The 14,075-nt window shown below is 37.5% G+C and overlaps 1 pseudogene; it reads right to left on the bottom strand.

Annotated features, from left to right (window-relative positions):
* The window catches only part of LOC149174913 (importin subunit beta-1 pseudogene), a 67,257-nt pseudogene that overhangs the window by 25,989 nt on the left and 27,193 nt on the right, over nt 1-14,075 (bottom strand).

Genomic DNA, 14,075 nt, shown 5'->3' with positions numbered 1-14,075 from the left:
TCAGTAGGGTCAGGGGTTTTTATGTAAGACACACTGCTACCACCTAGACCCGATGATAATTATAGACCAGGATACATATTATTTTGAGTCTGGCCTTATGGCCAGACGCGGTTTTCCTGTGTATTCTTGTGTTTTTCGAAAAACATTAAAGTCGGGGTTTTTCAAAGGGAAGGCTTATGTTGTGGATCCAAAAGGATTATTAACCATAGCTCATATGTGTATCAGGTACGCCTCCCTAATCGCTTATCGCAATTTCCAAAGTTCTTTGTTTATACATCTAGCGATTTGTGATACGATGGGCCCACTAATAATTATAGGCTCTCGTATATAATTTTTGAAGTTCCATTGTATGGCCCGACTGTGGGGTTTTCACGTATATTCCTATGTATTCAATAAAATGTTGTGGTCATGCTTTTTAATGGAAAATCCCATATGGAGGACTTGATAGGATATAGGTTCCCATATATAATCTTTCAAGTCTGGATTTCAGATCTAGTTTGGTGCTATGCAATGATTTTTCGTGTAAATCGGATTTTTCTTGCGGGACTTAATAAATGCATGGGTTAAAAACCACACAGTGATTCTTTTGTGCTTATCCCTTTTGACGTTATAAACACTTCATGAAGGCAAGATTTGTGTTTCTTAAGAGCTTTTATCATATTTGTGTAAATACAACTAATGTTGGTTATCTCTGTAGGCGAGGACAGAGAGAAGGAAAGAAAGGTTGAAGAATGGATGCATAAGCTTCAAGTATGAATCTAGATAAAAGATGCATGGGTGAATACAAAAATTTATCTATGCGGATATGTTCTATTTAAAGATTTGGCTTGAGGCATTGGCGGTCATGTTTCCAGGTGTTTCTTGTGTATTCCAAAGGTGAAATTGCCCCAGGTTTCATCATGAAGATATGACACATAGTCATCCTCTCCTAATCAACATATATTCATTTCCCCAGGAAATGAAGCGCTCTAGTGATCGGAATGCCTTCTACGTGTCAGCAGTGACACTAATGGCTCTACATCTGTGTATTCCAATCAATATTGAAGAGAACAAGGGAAGACAAAGGGTCATGGACCTGAGGCATAAATATCACCTCAAAATAGGAGAGAATGGCTTTTTGTTTGGAGAAAAACTGCTTTGATTTATTGTGAATAAGGAAGACTATTTAGTTTATGAAGGAGCCTATTGTTTCAGATTGATTTTCCTCTTCTCTTATATGTTTTGAATCAGAATGTTGTTGTTGGCATAAATGCTAATGTATATTTTTTTTTGTGCATATTGATAACTTACAGTTCATGGTTATGCCTGGTTATTCGAATATGATTCAATATCATGGCTAAATCATGAAAGGTTGTTTATTCAAAGCTCTAATAAAAATCAATTGCAAGTGTTATTTGTATGGAAAGGAATGTGTTTGACTGTATAAGTAATTAGATTGCAATTAGGATTTAATAGAGTCTTGTTTTTATGTGAACCGGTAATTGATTCATTTGAACTTGGAATTTTATATGATGTCAAACCTCCTTTTGTTATGCTCCTGAAGGCTAGATTAGGATAGTTAGGACTAACTTAAGTAGTTTAGATAGGATTTGATACATTTGATGCATATAGGTTAGCTGTTTCCTTTTGTTGATTTAATTGAATTCTTCCTCCGAGAAGAAATCTTTCAACACATTTAACAGTTTACGGGATCCTTTAAAACACATTGGAGCTAGCCATTCCAAATGAAAGCAGATCTAATTGGGGTCTGTGATTGGGTTAGTTCCCCTTATTGGCACAGTGAAAATTCACCGTGTCAACAAATTTGCATTGGAAGGAGGGTTTGAACCTCCATCCACATAATTTCAAGATTTCATCTATAAATCCCACACATGGAATTAAAATGGTTAATATATGGATCGTAGAGGTCGAAAAGATCCCTCCTCCCATTTGGAAAAGCTTCATTTCGAAGAGGTAGAGGAAGGAAATCTCAGTCCCGTGTCTGGGTCACCTAAGGAAGAGAGACTGTGGTAGTACCGTGTTACTCAGGAACAACCAGTGAGAAGGCTTACTTGGGCTTACGCTTGTTCCCTATCACAACTCCCTATCTTCCAGTCTTTACCTCCAATAGCAAAAGGAAAGCCAAGGTTATATCACATAAACAAGGAGACATCTCCAACCCCTTCTCTTGAAGATATTGTGATTGATTCTTTGTAGAGTATCGACTCTCCTTGGGAAGAAATTCCTGAGGATTCCCCTTCTGAAGGCAATCCCTAGCCTAATTTGGAAAATCCTAAAGAAGAAACTCTCAACGAGAACCGCCTTATCTATAACATGTTTAACGTTCCCCCTCCAGGTGGGAATCAACTTCCATCAACTCCTCTAGGTGGGAATAAAATTCCACCTCCTCTCGAAGCACTCCCTACCTGGCTTGCACAGGATGCCATAGTGGTACCTAGGTAGAAGCATCCCTTACCCAAGTATGTAGAAAGAGTATTGCCCATATTTGACCCTAAGTGGGGAAACACCACTGATAACCATATTCACGCTTTCTTCCTAGTCGTGTGCATGTTGGGGGTAGCCGATGAGGATGTGGTATGTCATTTTTTCCCTTTTACTCTAATTGGTCCGACTTCCACATGGTACTTTAGCTTGAGAATATGATCGATTACCTCATGGGGTGTCTTTCAACAGGCCTTCTTAGATAAGTTTGATGATGACTAAACACCTATGCCCTTGGTTTTAGAGCTAGCCCATTTGAAAATGGACTCCAAAGAAAGGGTCAAGGATTTTAACATCTAGTTCAATACTTTGTTCAAAAAAATCCTAGCCACTGGTAGACCTACTGATGAGGTTCTCATGGAATTATACATCTCTACTCTCCCTATCCCTACTGCAATGTGGGTCAAGAGAAGTAATGCACAAACCTTACAAGGTTCTACTGATGAAGCAATAAAAATTGAAAATGAAATGATTAGTCTCACAACATGTCATTAGATGACCAAAGGAAAGAAAGCCTCTCAGTCATCCAAGAAGATTAGTGGGAGTGATAACAAAGTGGTTGAGGGTAAAGAAAGGGACACCATAGATGTGTAAGGTTTGCATCATTTCATTAAGAAACTAACAAACACAATCATCAATATGAAAAGGAATTCTGAAGAGAGTACTAGTGGTAATGGAGGAGATTATAACAATAGAAAACCTTTGAAGCCTTTCTATCGTAAGAATATAAAAGGTGTTCATGGTCAACTTTCACTTCCTACACCACCCAATGAAGGGAATTTAAACATGGAAGAGCTGGCTCTTATTAGATCGTTCTTTGACAAAGAAGAACCTATAGTGGAGCCAGAGCTAGAAAAAGAAAATGAGGTACAATATCAAGTAGAAGAGCCCTTGGACAAAGAATCTCAAATCAATGTACTGTGGGATTTCTATACAAATGAGAATGATGATGACAAAGGAGATAGTGTGGCAGAAATTCAGACTAATGAAATCCACACACAAAGTAAGGGGCCACTTGCAGGTGTAACTAAGCCTGTAGACCACAAAAAGAAAGGTGTTCACCCTTTGAAGGCACCCGCTCCAAAAGTTCTTGTTGAGAAGGGTAGGCCTAGTGGTCAGTCCAAGAATACCCCAGTTGCAAACCATCCATAAAAAGATAATACATCTCCCACAACAATGAAGGCGACTCAAAATGGTAAACTCCCACCTAAGAACAACGAAACTGGTATGTTTACTCTACCCTGTCCTGTTTATAACATTGATTACAATATTGTGGATGATCTTAAGAAATCTAGGGCTAACATCACATTCTTTTATTTGCTAAAATTAATGCAACAAAGAGATTTTCTCCTGAAAGCTATGAATGAGTGGAACTGCAAAATTCCCACCATCCCAAGTAGCCAAACCAAGAAGTTAGTGTCCAAACCTGTCAAAACCTCCATTACAGCCGAAATGTCATCTGCTATGGAAGCCACTATGTCCAAAATGAACCAAATCCCCAAAGACATGAGTGCATCCATGATAGGGAGAAAATAAAAATCCATGACCCCACCTTTCCTTATCACATTTGAAATTCTCAACATGAACGTACACAATTTCTTGGTAGATTTTGGTGCCTCATACACTGTGATGCCTTATGCTATTGCTAAAAGACTCCATGTGATACCCAAGAAAACTGGGACTTGAATTATGCAATTGGACAAGACAAATGTGAAAGTAATTGGAGAATTGAAAGATGTGTTGATTCGTATGGCTGCTAAACCACAATACACACATGTCATTAACATAGTGGTAATCGATATACCCGAGGCTTATGGAATGCTACTTAGTAGGGACTGGTTAGCAAAAATGAATGGATATTTCTCAACTGATTGGTCCCATCTCTTGCTCCCTCAGAAGGGAAAAGGTGATATGCTGAGAGTTGATCAAGAAAGATACATGAAGTATGTCGTAACGGAATTAAATGGTCCCAATGAACCTATAATGTTTACCAACTCTATCCCTGGGAATTATAGTTTCAATGTTTATGACATGGAGACCTGTTTTGGAGAATTCCATGCAGAAACAATTGAAGAAATTGCAGTAAACACTTAGTTGCAAGCTCTCCCCTGTAGTCCAACTGATGAACCACCTTGTAATATAGTAGATGATAGAACTAATTTCGTAGGAAGCAATTCAATTAATGTAACATTAGACTCTACATTTTGGACAATCTATTTTGATGGCTCTAACTGCCGTGAAGGTGTAGGTGCTGGGAGAATTCTCATTGACCCGTAAGGGAACCAGCATTTGATGTCTAACCAGTTGGAGTTCGTGTGCACCAAAAACATGACAAAATATGAAGGTTTGTTGCAAGGCTTGAAGAAAGCCATTGGTATGAAGGTGAAAAATCTTAAAGTTTTTGGTGACTCACAGATAATCATTAATCAGGTAAGGAAAAGGATACACTGCAATTCACCACACCAGGTAAGGTACCGGCATGTGGTATGGAGCTTAATTGAAAATTTTTATTCTTTTAGTATCACATACACACCTCGAGGGAAAAACCAAGATGCTGATTTGATGGCTAGTATGGCTGCTAAACGTTTCCCTGATTTTAGATTGAAGAAGAATAAATTTTATTTTGAATTGATTTTCAGACCATCCGTTCGTGATGACATCTCAAATTAGGAGGTGTTTGAAGATGATGAGAAAATCCTTGAGTTCTTGTACTATGAGAAGGAATTCAAGAATGCAGTCATTCATGAAAAATAACATGACAGGCTTATGAATGAGAGGAAAGATAAGGAAAAGGATCAGCACAATGTGATTCCCAAGTCAGTTGTCAAGATGGAGCACTTATATGACTTGCATGATAAATTCAAGAAGCTGAATAACTGCAAAATGCATAGCTCATCCATGAAGTATGAATCAGTCAACCTCGGAACCCAAGAATACCCAAAAAATGTCAACTTGGGCTTGGGGTGCTCTCCACAAGAAAAGGTTGCATTTGTCAAGCTATTTAAAGAATACAAGGATGTCTTTGCATAGACATATGGAGACCTAAAAACCTTTGATACCACCGTTATGCAACATGTAATTCCTTTGGAAAAGGAGGCTAATCCCTAATAACAAAAGCTTCGTAAGATGCATCCAAGCCTAGAACCGTCGGTGAAGAAGGAATTAAACAAAATGCTTGATGTTAAAATCATTTTTCCTATCAGACACACTGACTGGGTAGCCAACCTCATGTCAGTAAGAAAGAAAAATGGAGACATTAGACTGTGTATTGATTTCAGAAACCTGAACAAACCATCACAAAAGGACAACTACCTTGTCCCTTCTATGGAACACATTCTTCAGTGCATTTCTAGATCTGAAATGTTATCCCTATTAGATGGGTTTTCATGATATAATCAAGTGTTGGTATCTAATGGGGATCAGCTTAAGACAACCTTCAACACAAAATGGGGCACCTACCCATATCGTAAAATGCCTTTTGGACTTATTAATGTAAGAGCCACATTCTAGAGAGCTATATACATAGCTTTCTAAGGGTTGACTAACATATCATTAGTGGTTTACATGGATGACATCACTCTGTATTTGTATCATAGAAGGGATCATATTTATCACCTCAAATATATTTTTCAAAGATGTCGAAGGCGTGGAATATCGTTGAATCCCAAGAAGAGCATCTTCGTAGTCACAGAAGGGAAACTACTGGGTCATATCCTCTCCAAAGAAGGGATTGTTATTGATGCTAAAAGAATAGAGACCATCATGCGAATAAAACCTCCTGCAAATAAAAAGGCAATGCAATATTTATTTGGGAAGATCAATTTCATTAGGAAAATTGTCTCAGGTTTCGCAAAAATAGTGCACCCTGTGCAGCTAATGATGAAGAAAAACATTGAGTATAAGTGGAGTGATGAAGCCAAGAAAGCATTTCAGCGAATTAAAGAGGCCATCACAGAAGCCCCTGCATTGGTTATTCCCAATTTTGACAAAGAATTCCTTTTGTACACTTTAGCTTTTTATGTTTCAAATGCCGCAATCATCACCAAAACAAAATGATGAGGGAAATGATGTCCCTATTTCCTATATGAGCTCTAATCTCCAGGGAGCAAAACTAAAATACCCCGACGTGGAAAAACAAGACTTTGTAGTTTTTGAGGCCATAAAACATTTCCACCCTTATTTACTAAAGGCTAGGAATAAAGTGATCATTCCCCATCTTGCTATAAGAGCCCACTTCGTGCAGAAAGAAATGGGGAAATGGAAAGAAAATTGGATAACTACACTTCAAGAATACAACCTAGAGATTAAGACGATGAAGATAGTTCAAGGGCAGGGACTGTGTGAGCTTGCGGCAGAAGCCTTGGAGGAGAAATTGGGGGCGCCCAAGGAACCAGAAGCGCAAAATATATAGAATGCATAAGTGGAATGCAGGGGGGAGCCCCTATGGATTAATGAAGTGTTGATGTGGGAATGCAAAACGTCAGACACCCTTTTGGACCCTGAGTCGTGGTATTATGACATTAGTTTTTATCTTACACATGGATCATGTCCTGAACACATGGATGCATCACAATGGCGAGCGCTTAGATTGAAATCTAATCAGTATCATCTGGTCAATAACACATTATACAAGAAAAATCTATGATGGAATCTGGTTGAGGTGTTTGGAAAAGGATGATGCCAATCATGTCTTGAAGGAAATGCACAATGGCCCAACAGGTGGTCACTACGGTGGAGAGACCACTGTTCACAAAGTACTAAGAGCTGGATATTATTGGCCCACACTATTTAGAGACTCGCACGCCTATGATCACTAATGCAAGGTGTGTCAAACCGCTATAGAACGAGAAAGGAAGCTAGTCATTCCCCTCAAGCCTGTTATGATTTATCACCCATTCCAACAATGGGGCCTAGATGTAATATGCAAGATCACTCCAAGCTCTTTTCAACAGCATAAACATATACTCACAATGACCAACTACTTCACCAGATGGACCGAAGCCATCCCACTTCGGAAGGTAAACAAAGACGAGGCAATATCACTTATTGATAAATTCATTATCAATAGGTATGGCATCCCTGACGTTCTCATATTTGATAATGCTTCGTACCTTTCATCACTAAAACTAACTAAATTTGCTATTGATAAATAAATTCACATAAGGTATGCATCAAACTATTATTCCTGGGGAAATGGAGTTGCGGAGTCTTCAAATAAGAACCTCATAGGCATAATCTGTAAGTCTGTCGCTCACAACCAGAGTAACTGGTACAATGCTCTAACAAATTCCCTTTGGGCTGATAGGGTCACCACAAAGATGGCCTTAGGAAACTCCCCATACTTCCTCGTCTATGGACAGGAAACCATCCTGCCTCCTAACGTTACCCTTCCCTCTTTACAGCTCTCCCAAGCTTCAAGAGGAACCCCTTCAGCTTTACTTCCAGATCGGATCAACCGACTGATGAGGTTGGAGGAATTGAGAGATAAAGCCAGAAATAAATTTAGAAATCAGTAAATGATCGTGAAAATATGGTTTGATCATCATCTGGCAGGAGATAAATATTTCCAAGTAGGAGAGCTAGTCCTAAATGGGACATGTTGAGTGAGCCAAAAGGAAAACAAATAAAATTCCAACACTTATGGCTAGGCCCATTCCAAGTTGTGGAAAAAATTGGTCAGGGAACTTACAGATTGAAAAATTTACAGGGAGAAATTAAAAAAATCCCTCTTAATGGCCAACATCTCAAAAGATACTTCTAGTAGCCACCACATGGTGGTTACTTCCTGAGTAAGTTAGGATTCATTTTATTTTTGTTGTTAGTTTAGTTACATTTACGTCTTTTCCTTTCTTGATTTTCTCCAAAGATCATTTTCCTTCTGTTTTGAGTTACAGTCCTTTTCAACCAACTAAATTCGGTCCTCCAATCTTGTTTTACCGTTTTAGATTTCCCTCATTCACCACCTTCAGCTTTTGCCTCCCTCATTAACCTACTGATGAGTGTATTGATCCTAAACCCATCATTACCTTGCAAAACAAACGAATTTTCCATGAGCCCATGAAAAATAGAAAATTAGCGGTGGCACTCAAACTAAAGCCACTCATTGACATCTGTTGAGAACTAGGTGAGCTCTATTGATAACCTAGATATTTGGAGCATGTAAGGGCATCTTTATAAAACAAAATGTGTAGCTACAGCTGGACTGGCTAGGAGGAACACTACATTTTTAAATAAATCCCACTTAGACCTAGCCTATACTTGCTTGTAAGGTTTACAGTGATCCTCCATTTGTCCCATCCACCACACTAAATTGTCCAATACCTGTTATCTACAAGTAAACCTGCTTTCATGGGCTAATATCACTGTCATATACCCTATGGAAAATCCAATTGTGCTCTAGTCCTTGTGCCTGAAATTGGAAGGACTTATTTAAAAGAAAATGAAATGTCAAGCCCTTGTGCCAATCTGGAAGGACAGGTTGTTTGGGAAGCCAATTATACTAGGGACTGTTGTTGGGCTCAGAGTACCAGTTGACATAGCAAACCCAACCTTGCTTAAGTGGTTTAAAAATATGGCAAGATCCATGACTGCGCCCCATTCAATCATATGAGAATATAGCACTAAAATTCTTATATAAAGTGCAGATAAGCATATCTACATCAAGTTTGATGAGCAATAAATATCTGAGGTACACAGCTAAATAGGTATTGATACATCCGAGATGGCCCAAAAAAAAATTTGAAAGTGGGAAACAGGTAAAGGACAGTCAATAAATCCCATAACACTACCATTGGAGAATTCCTGTCAAAACCCTATCAGTAAGTAGAAGCTATTTGTCTCTATCCCACCTGATGCTATTAATGTTGAAGTGGAAACCATGCCTGTCCATCTATACAATTTTCATTTCAAGTTTATCTCAAGACCGTGAGGTTCTATTGATCCAAGGTTATTTGGAAATAGAGATAACTGGTTTGCGCAGCAGTTTGCCATTTGTTCTGGCCACAACCACCACCCTATCAAAACATGCATTTGTAGCAATTTTGAATGGGTCCCCTAAAAGTTGACCTTTGACCTCTCTGAATGATCTGTTGTATCCGAAATACTTTAACTTGTTGCCAAGTCAAATCTCCAATTACTAATGGTTAAGCCCCCCTCTTTAAATATCTGCTAAATATCTAACCCTCTCTAAGCCCTTCATTCATATCCTCATCAAGACAATTTCAACCCTCAAAAACCCTCTATCACACCTTATTTCCATTTTAACTCTTTGCAATGAAAATTCTCCACAAACATGAGTAAATCACCCCTTTTCTCCTATCGGAATCAACACTAAGGCATGATGCATACCACTATGCTTCAGACCCAATGGATTTATTAACCATATTATATAAATATCAGGTTTAGAGCCATATCACATATCGCTATCGACGGGGTCCGGGGCTTATACATAAAAGGTGTGCCACTATACTCTAGAGCCGACAAAATTATCAACCATATTACATATGTATATCAGGTCCAGAGCTATATCGCATATCACTATCAGCCAGGTCCAACACTTATACATAAAATTGTGCGACTATTTACCAGACACGATGGATTTATTAACTACAATATATATTTTTTGGGTCTGGAACCCCATGGCTTATCACAATCGGCAGGGTCTGGGGTTTTTATATAAGACACACTGCTACCACCCAAACCCGACGATAATTATAGACCAAGATACATATTATTTCGAGTTCGGCCTTATGGCCAGACATGGTTTTCCCGTGTATTTTTGTGTTTTTTGAAAAACATTGAATTCAGGGTTTTTGAAAGGGAAGGCTTATGTTGCGAATCGAAAAGGATTATTAACCATAGCTCATATGTGTATCGGGTCCACCTCCCCAATCCCTTATTGCAATCGACAAATTTCGTTGTTTATACATATAGCGATTTGCGATACGATGGACCCGCCAATAATTATAGGCTATGGTATATAATTTTTGAAATCCGACTGTATGGCCCGGCTGTAGGGTTTTCACTTATATTCGTGTGTATTCGATAAAATGTTGTGGTCATGATTTTTAATGGAAAATCCCATATGGCGGACTCGATAGGATAGAGGTTCCCATCTATAATCCTTCAAGTCCAGATTTCGGATCTGGTTCGATGTTATGCAATTATTTTCAGTGTAAATCAGATTTTCCCTTGCATGACTTAATCAATGCATGGGTTAGAAACCAGGGGGAGATTCTTTCACGCTTGTCCCTTTTGATGTTATAAATTCTTCATGAAGGAAATATTTGTGTTTTTTTAAGCACTTTTATCATATTTGTGTAAGTACGACTGATGTTGGTTATCTCTATATGTGAGGACCAAGAGAAGGCAAGCGAGGTTGAGAAATGGATGCATAAGCTTCATGTATGACTCCAGATAAAAGATGCATGAACGAATACGAAGACTTATCTTTGCAGATATGTTCTATTTAAAGATTTGGCTTTAGGTGTTGGCAGTCATGTTTCCAGGTGTTGCATGTGTATTCCGAAGGTGAAATTGCCCCAAGTTTCATCATGAAGAGATGACACACAATCATCCTCTCCTAATCAACATCAATTCATTTACCTGGGAAATGAAGCACTCTAGTGACAGGAAATGCCTTCTATGTGTCAGCAGTGACAACAATGGCTCTACATTTGTGTATTCTGATCAATATTGAAAAGAATAGGGGAAGACGAAGGGTCATGGAGATGAGGTATAAATATTACCTCCAGATAAAAGAGAAGGGATTTTTGTTTGGAGGAAAACAACTTTGATTTATTGTGAATAAGGAAGACTGTTTGGTTCAAGAAGGAGCTTGTTGTTTCAGATTGATTTTCCTATTCTCTTATATGTTTCGAATCAGAATGTTGTTGCTCACATAAATGCTAAAGTACATTTGTTTTGTTCATATTGATAACTTATAGTTCATGGTTATGCCTGATTATTCGAATATGATTCAATATCATGGTTAAATCATGAAAGGTTGTTGATTCAAAACTATGTTAAACATTAGTTGCAAGTGTTATTTGTATCGAAAGGAATGTGTATGCCTGTATAAGTAATTAGATTGCAATTATGATTTAATACAGTCTTGTTCTTATGTGAACTAGTAATTGATTCATTTGAACTTGGAATTTTATATAATGTTTAACCTCCTTTTTTTATGCTCCTACAGTATAGATTAGGATAGTTAGGACTAACTTAAGTAGTTTAGATATGATTTGATGCATTTGATGCATATAGGTTAGCTATTTAATTTTGTTTATTTAATTGAATTCTTCCTCCTAGAATCAATCTTTCAACACATTTAACAGTTTACAGTATCCTTTAAAACTTGTTGGTGCTATCCATCCCAAACGAAAGTAGATCTAATTGGGGTCTGTGATTGGGTTAGTTCCCCTTGTTGGCATAGTGAAAATTCGTCGTGTCAACATTACCAAGCTCAACTCTGCCAACTCCTTTCTCTGCTTAGAAACAATGTGCCAAGACTTCTTTGATTTCTTTACTCTACCTTGCAACTATACTTGATTATCTGACATTTGACAGTGCATACAGATCTCTGAATCCACTCTGCTTTTAGTTTTCAAACTCCTTCCAACAGGATCACAGTGATGTCGAATAGCCTTACTACAGAATCAACTTCACATTACTTCCTGAACCAAACCCAATAAACTCTCAATTGATTCTCCACCATTATCACTGTTGCATACACATTCGTTATATGTGAAAACACTTACATCCACTGTTACTGAATCATATTCAAGCATAGTCACAAGTTTTGTGATATATAAACAAAGTCATTATGGGATTTCCCCCTTATTCACAAATACACGGACATATCCTTCAGATAACCATACATACAGACAGATCATATACAAACCCTCAACCAATATTAACTCAGAATATACGAAACTTCTATTTGCTAATTAAAATTTGTATATACATAAAATCAAAGACCTGATTTACATTCAGTTGGTCTTTCTTGTTTCAATGCCCATAGGCTCATAATCCAACCCTCCTGTCTACTAACTCTCTCACTAGCTCTCTCTTTTAAGCCTTTGAGGCTTACAAATTATACACAAAAGGATTATGTTAACCAATTTTGGTTAAGATCCTGAATATTCACTTGAATACTAAATATCCTAATATAATCCCTAAAATCATGGAACTCCTAGCTCCTCTAAATCACTCACTATTCTTGAAATCTCACTTAACGAGAATATTTCATTAAAATATCCTCACTATTATACAACCTTCATAAAAACATAGAAAATAAATAAACAATCACTCTTTAGGGAATCAAGTCCCTTGAAACACAAGACCTAATGCTTACTAAAATGCAATGGTTTTTCTAAGTAGGATTCTCCTGCATCAGATTTTATGTTTGAGTCCCTTCTTTTGATTTATTGCCAGATGAGATGTCATCAGAGGTGAAAAAATACTTTCAGAAAATTGATGTTGCATGGAAATCTAAGCTCAACCTTGGCTCTCGATCCCTCATCACTATTGTGAGGTTACAAGAATTCCTAAAACTCTTGGATTCTTAAGAAATTTTGATGAAATTTAATTGGCGACCTTTGTGAACTAGTCCTTTGCATTTCATGTAACACGTCAGAAACTAAGGATTGCCTTGCATTCCAGCTGAGTGACAAGATAATTTTCCAATTTTTGTTTCAACCTGCCTTTAAGAGTAAGTTTAGTTTAATTTTTTTACCTCCCAAATTTATCTTACGATTAAATTCCAATTCATATTGTATATCTAAAATAAATTTTATACCATTTACGGGCAGGTAGGGTTGGCATTCCCTATTTGGTGAGCCTGAATGCTCATCCATTTTCCCTATAGTGATTTGATTCAGTTTATAATCATTTCTAAAATAATCTTCCTTTAGGTTAGGCATCAAAACTTCTTAGTTTCTAGTATATCTTTTTCTTGTCATTCCTTTTCTATCATTTCTTTTTCTTGCAATTTGTATTTTTTCTAGCAACTTAATTTTACAAATTGTTGTTCTAGTTAGAAAATATTTTTAAGTGATCCAGCTACTTCTTTTATATTACTTTTTCTATCTTCATTGTATATTTAGATCAATCATTATTAGTTTAGGTTTTGTTTTATATGTTAAAAACCTTGAGACGGGCATATAAAATAAATATCATCCTGTTGAGGGCCCCGAAGTCGGGTCAACAACAAGGGGGATACCCACCCGGTCCGGAACCTGGTTGGCTGCTCCTTGCCCGTTTGAAGTAGCGGGTCCGACTGGGGATAACGGGACCAGCTCCCCGATGCGTGGGATGTGTATGTGTGTGTAGAGTTTGTTTATGTTAGTTCTAAAGACATTCTACAACTAATGTAAATCTGACTTGCAAACTTGAATCTAAGCTACTATAATTTAATGGAAATAACACACAAGATCTACACTAACCCGGGATATATATTTCTTCCATTATGCAATCTAAAAAGATTTCATACAATAACTGGTAATAAAGATTATTCAGCCATTATAAGAATATAAACCGTTTAAGATGAACTGTTCTGCCTAAGAAGTTAAACAAAACAGTTGTGAATAGCATAT

This window comes from Pinus tabuliformis, chromosome 4_1 (genome assembly GCF_031772625.1).
Source record: "Pinus tabuliformis cultivar Carrire ecotype Pingquan chromosome 4_1, CPIR1, whole genome shotgun sequence".
Classification (NCBI taxonomy): Eukaryota; Viridiplantae; Streptophyta; class Pinopsida; order Pinales; family Pinaceae; genus Pinus; species Pinus tabuliformis.
Note: the sequence above shows the minus strand (reverse complement) of the source record. Positions and strands in the feature narration are given on the sequence as shown.